General features: G+C 47.0%; 1 protein-coding gene across 6 annotated transcripts in view; it reads left to right on the top strand.

Moving 5' to 3' along the window:
• Window positions 1-614: 614 nt before the first annotated feature.
• TAFA4 (TAFA chemokine like family member 4) overlaps window positions 615-8896 on the top strand; it is a 109289-nt gene continuing 101007 nt past the window's right edge. For 3 of the 6 annotated variants that reach the window (XM_043551858.1, XM_043551860.1, XM_043551857.1), the window contains exon 1: window positions 985-1362. The gene's annotated coding sequence lies outside the window, so the exon portion shown is untranslated. Of the gene's footprint in view, window positions 703-984; window positions 1363-8755; window positions 8862-8896 lie in introns of those variants that run through there. The other 3 variants (XM_043551861.1, XM_043551859.1, XM_043551862.1) reach the window with 3 other exon arrangements.

The following is an 8896-nucleotide window of genomic DNA, read 5'->3' as shown; positions in this document are numbered from 1 at the left end:
TGGAGACTTCTTTGCCGAGGCGCATTTGCACTCAGGCATCACTCTTTATGTTGCAGGGGCCGGGTAATGGAGAATGGGACTGCTTGTCAAAATGCGGACATGGTCCTACTGTAGGGTGAGGGAAAATGCATCCACCCTGACTAAATTGGCCTTCAACCTTGGTTCTCCACTTGTAAGGTAATTCCCTTCTCTTCATGTGCCAATATATATTTATGCCTGTATCTGTAATTTTCACTGCATGCATCTGAAGAAGTGTTTTTTTACCCACGAAAGCTTATGCCCAAATAAATCTGTTAGTCTTTAAGGCGCCACCAGACTCCTCATTGCTTTTGTGAATACAGACCAACACCGCTACCCCTCTGATACTTTTTGGGTGAGGAAAATTAACTGGAAGGCGGAGAAAAGGGGAAGGGCGTAGGGAGAAGATGATTTCTGAGGTCTGCTCCCTTTGGCTGGACCTGTTGCCCATCAGCATGACTTGCACCGCTATTCGACACGCCCCGCCAATGTGGGTTCTTGGGTCAATCTGTCCACGTAAGAGATCCGTGAGTTTGCAATCGCTCCCAGTTAGTGCCTTAGCTCCGGCGGCTCATGCTTTTCGCGCAGACGGCCCTGGCCCAAGGCCGGCAGCATCCGCAGTGTTGGTTACACCAAGACCCCCCCACCCCAGGATTTGCACGGGATGGGGGACAGCGGGCGCGGGTAGGTCTCAGCTCACCTATGAAATCTCCCCCCCGCCCCGTTATGAATGATCTGAAACCTTCCTCTTCTGGGGTTAAGATGGCCATGGCGGGGCTCCAGCGGGGCGCCCGGAAAGCACGGGGAAGGGCACGGAGACCTGGGGGCCGGCCGACTGCCCCCCCCCGCTCCGCTGCCAGCGGCGGTGACTCGCCTCCAGCGCGGGGGCGGGAGCGGGGCTGGCCAATCAGGGCCGGCTGCCATGGCCAGGGGGGTGGCTTTCTGGGCCACTCTAGTTTCAAACCGGAGCTGCTGCAGCCTCCCCGGCTGAGTCTCCGCTCGCCGCGCTGGGGCTCGCCCGGGAGTCGGGCGCAGCTGGCCGCGGGGGGAGTCCCCGGGGGGCGCGTCCCTCCCCTTCCCGGCCCCACCGACCCGGCCGCTTCGGATCGTCCTTCCTCCCTCCCCGGCTCCGGCGGGCGCGCTCCGCCCGGGCCATGGGCGATGAGCCTGGGTGAGTGAGCGCCGGGACCCGCAGGCCGGCTGCAGCTGCGCCCCGGAGCCGGGCTCGGCCCCCTCGGCCCCATGGCGAGCGCCCGGCTGCCCCAGGCGCACGGCTGAAGACAGGCCGGGAGAGGGCTGGGTCCGTCGGTCCCCGGAGCAGACAGACAGACAGCCCGGCTCCAGGTGAGGCCGGGGGGCGCCCGCCTGGGTCTCCTAACTTTCGGGGCAGGGGGAGCGGGCGGCTCGCCAGCCCTGGGTCCTCCCCTTCGGCTCCTTGGGGGCCCGGGGACCCCAAAGTCTGGGGAAGGGGCTTGTTCCGAAAGGACCCGGGAGCGCCTGTCCCCCGGTATCCCGTGGCGGCGGGGCTGGGGGACCTGGGCTGCTCGGGGCCGGCTCTCTGCTTCTCGGGGGGAAGTGGGGTGTATGTGAGCGGCCCCGAGCAGGGGAAAGAGCGTGGATCTGCGGTGCGGGGAGCGCCCCAGGGCGGGTCACCCCATCAGCCTCCCTCCGGGGAGAGCCCTTGCGAACGGCTGCCCGTGAGTTCGAGCCCGGAGCCCGGGCTAGTGGCTGCCGGGCGAGCTTGGGGAGGCGGCGAGGGCGAAGAGGCTGCCCACGGCTGGAGGTGGGCTCTGCCCTGGCAGCAGGGGTAGGACCCCTCCGTGCCTGGGAGTTGATGCGACTAGCGGGGCACCAGCGGTGGCCGGTGGGAGCTGCCCGGGTGCAGCCGCGGCCGAACGGATCGGGTTTGCCGGGGGAGGGCGGAGATGTGCCGGGGTTTGTGGGGTACAGGAGGAGGGTCCCCCTCCTTCCTCCTCCAGCCTATTGGTACCCTGCAGCCGGGCCCGCTGAGGAAGCGCTGCTGAGGTCCCGGTTTAATCACGGGGAATTTTATCGGGGAGATAAGCGCCTCGGCCCCCAAGTCCTGGGACAGCCGCGATCCACCCTCCTCCTGGCCCAGAGGGCAGCGCTGGTTAGCCGGGCTCTCCTCGCTTGTCTGCTCCGCTTGTTCGCTTCCTCGCCTCTTCCTCCGAGCGCTCGAGATGCAAGACGGGGAAGCCCTGGAAGGGGCCGAACAAAGTTTCGGTCCCATCAGCCTACCGAGTTCAATGTGGTTACGGTTCCTCTTGCGGAGTCCTCTCCCCTCCCACTACGCGGGTGATCAGGGCTCGTGTCCGCAGCTTTGGGTTTACTTTTGATCACTTGCGTTTGAAGGGCTACAGAGCGGAGCCTGCCCTCGGATGAGCTTTCAGTCGCTCCTAACCACAGCTGGATTTGTTTAGCCAGAGGGATTGCTCTGATTCTGGGAGACTCCAATACCCACCCAGCGCCAGACTGAAATGCTCTCTCCCCTGTCCTGAACGTGTCCGCGTCTGGCCGCTGCCCTCTGTTTTGTCTGGCAGTGTGCGTACAGACAACAATATGTTAAAAATACTCAAAATAAGAAGGTTCATAGGATTTTTTTTTATTGCCAATTTAGACTATATTTTGACTCTTTCTCACTGATTACTCATGCGGTACAAAATGAATAACTCCTGACAGCATAGTCCCCATGTGCCGCTCAGAATCCGCCAAGGTGCATGCTTAATCATTGCATTACAACCTGAGCACAGATGTGTTTTGAAATTGCTTTGACATATATGTTTTTCTGACAGTGTTTCATGCACTCGGTGCATATTTCTGTAATTATAATTGCTATGTATATTTAAAGGGCACAATAGGAATTTGCACTTCGCTAATCATTTAGTGTAAAAGTGTTATTAACAAAGTGCAACATTTGTTCTTCAAACCGGTAATAGTACAGTTTAATCCATGAATGCAATTATCAGAATCATTATGGATAAATAATGACTTATCTGTTCCCAAAGTGACCCTCTGAGTATGTGCAAGCTGCATCAATTCACCAATCAGGACCTCCATTACTTGAAGGTAGACCTAGCATTTTACAATGCTTTTTTTAAAGTACATCTGCCTTCAGATTTGACTTATCTTGCCACCCCCATAAGAAAGTACCAGCATATCAATTTACATTACTAAGAGTATCTATATTTGATGTAAATAACATACTTTCATGGCTGTTCTACCTGTGAAAATGTCATGAGCAATCAGAAAAGCTTATTTTTGCAGATGTCACGGTTACATTTTTGTTCCTGAGAAATGGATTTGACTTCATTTTGCTAAACATTATGGTTCCTGAAATAGTTTTTATTTCCTGGACCAATTGTCTCACCACTGGCAACCTCTTAACATTTTCAAATGGGAGTTCTTGAACACATACTTTATTTTAGCTAGGGATATTACAATCCCCATTCCTCTCAATGAAGCAGGCATTCTTTGCTGACCCCATTCCACTTTGAAAATAAAAAGCACCCGATCCTCTCTCTTTCAACAAGTAGCTTTATTCTCTGCTCCAGTGATTTACTATAGCACTTACATTGATGATACTTGCTATGTAGATGATTGGGGTAATGTGCATGATGATAAAACTGCAGTCAGTGGGGATTAATGCATGGGTATGACATCACCAGCAGCCAATCAGGTGACTGCTTTGGACACACATTGACCAAAACTGTATTCTAAAACTGATTTAGTGATTCTGCATTGCTTCTGGGCAAGTGTTGACAGAATGGACTGATTCTTAACAAGTTTGGATTGCCTTTCCCCTGTCCCCAAAAGGAGTTGAAAAATACCCACTTTTCAAAGATTTCTGGTTAAGAGATCGGTTGAATGTTGATACCTTAGTTTTCAATAAACCAGACATTAGTACAGTGTGCTACTGCCTGATTATTAAAATAAAAAAACCAACCTGATGAGTTCTCAATCCAGACCATGAGTTGTCATCTGAACAATCATGTTTCTGTACATCCTATATTTGCAGCCGCAGGCACTAAATAACATTAGTGCTTTGGATGTGATCCTACTGCAACCTTTATATGAGTAGCCACGAAGGGTTGCAGACCTGGGCCCTATCTTTTTATTACCTTGCTATACCCCAATTAAAAAAAAAAAACAATAGCTTTCGGTAGCTTTTGCAGTATTGGGCCGATATTATTGAATCTGACCCAACTTTTGTAATGCACATAATGTCTATGTACAATCTGTTCTCTTCTACTTAAACATTATTGTTATGTTATCATTTTGGGCCTGATCCAGTGAAAAGATTTTGATTGACTTCAGTGGAATTTGAATCCCACATGTGGATATACCAAATACGGTCTGTTTGTAACTGGTGTACATTCCTTTGTTACTATTTTTTTCACATTCCCTAGAGTTCACACTTTTTTGAGCCGATTTAAAAATATTTTGTGCACCAGGTTCAATCACTGGAGTGTTTAATTTATATTGTTTCTTAGCAATTATTAAATAATCACTGCAGTTTGTATATGTAGGAAGTATTAAATTTCAGTGAACTGCATGAAGTATTCCCGCATTGCCCTGATGTTCCCCAGGAGTTTGTGGTGTTCTTATGCCTTGGCTACCTGTAAGAGGTGACAGGATACATTTAATGAATTACCTTTTAAATTAGAAGGCAGTAAACAACTCATTATTTGATTAGAGGAATATTAAAATTAGTAGAATGTTATAGTCTTTTCATATCCTGTGGCACAATTTTACTAGCTAGGAAGTGACATGGGTTACTGCAGAGAGAGGAAGTCTCTAGAGAATTGTAATGATTTTTCATCTGTGTGAAATCTTATATATTTTAGTTGATACTATTGCAGAGTTTTTGCTTTCTGGTTTAAATTAATACAGTTTGTTATTCTGAGTGAATTTAGCGCTTGTGACGGGTGTTGGGTGGACAGCCTTGAAGGTTGAAATCCCCTAATTAGAGAACAAGAACAGCTTCAGCAGTGCTAAAGCAAGTGTGATAATGGTCTTCAGTCCTGTTTTGAGGGGTCCTCTGCCTTCTAGAAATGAGATGGTAGCTCTGTCCCCAGCCTCACTTAATCTTTGGCCTCTATTCAGGCTTCCCACCAGTGGTCACTGTGGTTTATGTGATGTGCTTAACTGCCTGCTGAGGTCATGATCCAAAACTCGTTGAGAAGACTCCATTGATGTCAATGAGCTATGGAACAAGCCCTAAGAATGTCATTTCAGTTCACATACACCACCAAACAGGTATCACATGGTGATATGGGGTGGATTTGAACTGGTGATCAGTAGCAGTGAAAGTACGTATACTGTCTTCATTGATTCTCCTCTGCCAATTTTTTTTATTTAGTTGGGGTCAACTCCTGCAGTCCTCACTCAGTCAGAACTCCCATTTTGCTGGAGTAAAGACTGAAACTCTCAGGATGATTGTGCCTGAGTAAGGACAGGCTCTATCCGATACTGCTTCTGATTTAAAAACGTGTGTGTGCAGGTAAACAACAACGAGGTGTTTGGCTGAGGGTGGTTAATGACAGTAAACAATTTTCAGGTTCTCCTTGAAGAAAGGTCCCTATAAAATCTTGAAAGTGTTCCACACTTGGAACTCCCTTTGACATTAATGCGTGTTCTTCCTGCTGTAAAGCCACTGCAGGATCAGGTACTTCATTTACAACTACGCTTAATTTTATTTTACGTAAGGGGTGTGTATAGTTAGTAACACCTGGATGCTGCAAAGCAAACATTTCATACTTCTCCTGCAGCGTACGTGTCCCTGCCTAAGCCATTGTATTAAAGAAATTTCCATGAGCCAGGAATGCTAGAATCTCTGCAGCATATATTCACAGAGCCAGCTACCATCCCTGCATTGGCTGGATGGTGCTTTCAGCTGTAATGCATGCTGAGCGCTTGCAAACGAGGGGGATTTACTTTGGGTTTGTGCCACTGTAAGCCGAGTGTCCGTGCTGCTCTATAGAATCCCAGGAAAGCCAATAGGAACCAGCAGGTTATTGCAGATTTCCACAAGCCACATCACTGAAACGGAACACTTTTTAAGTGATTGCTTCGTAGCTCCTTTATGCCATGGGCCTGATTCCTTACAGGAGTTACTCTATTGGAGTCAATGGTTTTATGCCAGTGGACAGCCCAAATAAGGGAAAGTAGAATTAAATTTCATGGTGGTGCTACTAATTTTTTGTAAAATGTAATAGTAATTGAAACACAATGGAAGGGAGAGCTTTGACCATAGAATCTTCATGGTCAGGTCTGTCTTCTTGTAGAATATTTTCCTCAACAAAGTGCCCACTCAAAGAACGTCTCTCTTTCTTGTTTGAAATGACAGCTCCTGTGCTCTGGGAGACTGAGCAATGATAAATAAAGCAAGCAATGGTATTTATAAACCATGCTTTGCATGCAATACTGAAGGTAACAGTTTGGTTAATATACCTGGTAAAAAAAACCCCAAACAAACAGGTTTGGGCTTTGTTGCCTTTGTTTTCTGAACCACCAGCTGCAGTGCAGGTTTAATTATGTTGGTAAAGTCCTGCTGATAAGAAGTGTGTGTTTTCAGTTGGGCTAAGCCTGGCCATCCTAATTGTGGGAACAACTTACACCCGGTAAAGGTAGGTTGGGACAGTGACAGTTTGGTTCTTAAAGGGACAATAAGCAATTTTTCCACGCTGTATCAAGAAAAAAGAAAACACGATTCTGGTTGTCAGAGCAAGCCCTAGGCATGGATAAAGCAACTAACAGATTTAACAATTTTGAAATGAATTGCAAACCTCTGGCTCATGTTTGTACAGTCCAGGATATCAGAACCTATGCTTGCATTTTACAAACTATGCACCACATTCTCCTTGGACATAGATTTCAAGGGTTACTAATTATGTAAGTCTGTGGAGAATTTGGCCCTTTGTTCAGTAGCTTTAGTAAGAGCGAGGGCCAAATCTAGACCTCTTGGAAGCAGACAGAATGGCACTGAATGTTTAATTCTTTGCAAAATTAAGTTTTGGTTTTTGTACTGAGATGCCTTTCAATGGCAAACGTTGCAATGCACAGAAAATTGTGATAGCTTGAGAATCTGATACAGCAATTAAACAGCAGGATTCTGTTCTTCCATTTGTGTGCAAGAGACATGGATGTATTAGGAATTCAAACCTTAGCATAAGTTATTGATGTGTCAATGGACTCCCATATTGTTATCCACCTTAACATTGTGGAGGTTGCGGTATTTTAGGATCAGGGGATGTATGACTGGTTGGGTCTAGTTACCTCAGGATATCTGTGGTGCTCCCATTACTCAGTGAAAAGTTTGTGTTTCTGGTAGTTTGATCGGTGAATAGAAGTACATTGCAGATGTATTTATGTAGTGAAGTGCAGACGTTTTCATTACTAAGGAAGGACTTATCTTGTTACAGTAGTGAATTTAGGATGCTAAGCTGTAATATTTTTCCTGTTTCTAGAATGTTATATTGCACTAAAATCAAATCAGGGTGACATCCTTTTCAATTTAAACCACTACAAGATGCTAATAACGTTGGAGACAGTAAGTTTCCAACTTCAGAAAAGAGCATCATTTATTATTTTTCCTGGTAAAATTCATTCAACCCGCTGAGATTAACTGTAATTTTTTTAAAATAAAAAACTTGGTTTGGATCTTCAGAACCAATAACCCTTGAGGATCCAAGCCATGACATAGTAGATCCATCCTAGTAAAATTAGATTTTTGGGTCTCCCTAATCCCCCCCTGCTTCTGGAAAAATAAAAGATCCTAGAGCACATTTAGTGGGTACCCGACAAACCCTTTTCACTCATCCCTGCCTCCTACTCCCAGTCACTGGGAATGATGAGTGCTGAAAAAATCTTTTTGGACCTGGCTACTTTCTGCTGTTGCCCTGTACGCCGCAGACATTCAGGCTGGTGGGAGAAATTGGCTGAGCCGTTCCCCCAGGTTCCTACTATTGCTGCTCCAGTGGATGATTTCTGATTGAGCACCAGGGTTCTGAAGTTCCTTCTGCTCTCTTCTAATGAACAGAAGAAGTGGGGTGCTTGGCTTTGCTGGTCTACATGTGCAGCTAACTGCATACCTTGCCCCTGTTGCTGGAGGCTCCACTAACTGCTCGTTAGAGGAGCTGTGTTTCAACAACAGGCAAACAGCTGCTGTTTCTGGATTTGAAGTGGTCCATAGAACTTCTTAGGAGGTCTTTGTGGCTGGTAGGGCCTCCACAGCCACCCCAGCTTCTCTTCACAGGTGTTTTGGGAGGAGGTGGGTTACTAGGCTGCATGCTGGGATATATGGGGTTTAACTCATGGTGGTTGTTGCTGGGCCTGACTCTCTTGCCTTTAGTCCTGTGGCGTAGTGCCTTACTCCCAGGAGCAGTCACACTGATTTCAATGGAACGACTTATGGAGGAAGGATGCAGCGTGAACACAGGTGTACAGGACCCATAAGGATTATCCGCTGCGCTTGCGTTAACAGAATATGGGCTGTTTGATATGTTAATTTTTGTATCAAATGTTGTGTGCTTAATTCCTGCGAAGCACCTAGAGTGTAAGATTGATGCAATAAAATTTAAACAAAACACACGTACAAGCCCATTTGTATATAAAAGTACTCGGGCAATTGAATCTGAAAATGGTTTCATAACTTGTTGGAATAAGGAAGAATTGCTGTAAGGGGGTTCAACAGATGGATTCACTTCCGTTATTTCAGGTCCTTAAGCAGCCGTTCTGAAACTTCAGGCGAACATGCGTTATTCCGAGGAATCGGATAACAGAACATTTGAAACTTGCATGACTGAAGCCGAAATGTATTTCAGGTGGGTTACTGGGAAAATATTTACCAATTGCAGGG

This window comes from Chelonia mydas, chromosome 7 (assembly GCF_015237465.2).
Source record: "Chelonia mydas isolate rCheMyd1 chromosome 7, rCheMyd1.pri.v2, whole genome shotgun sequence".
In the NCBI taxonomy this organism is placed as follows: domain Eukaryota; kingdom Metazoa; phylum Chordata; order Testudines; family Cheloniidae; genus Chelonia; species Chelonia mydas.
The sequence above is the reverse complement of the archived record's forward strand: the minus strand, read 5'-3'. Positions and strand labels throughout refer to the sequence as shown.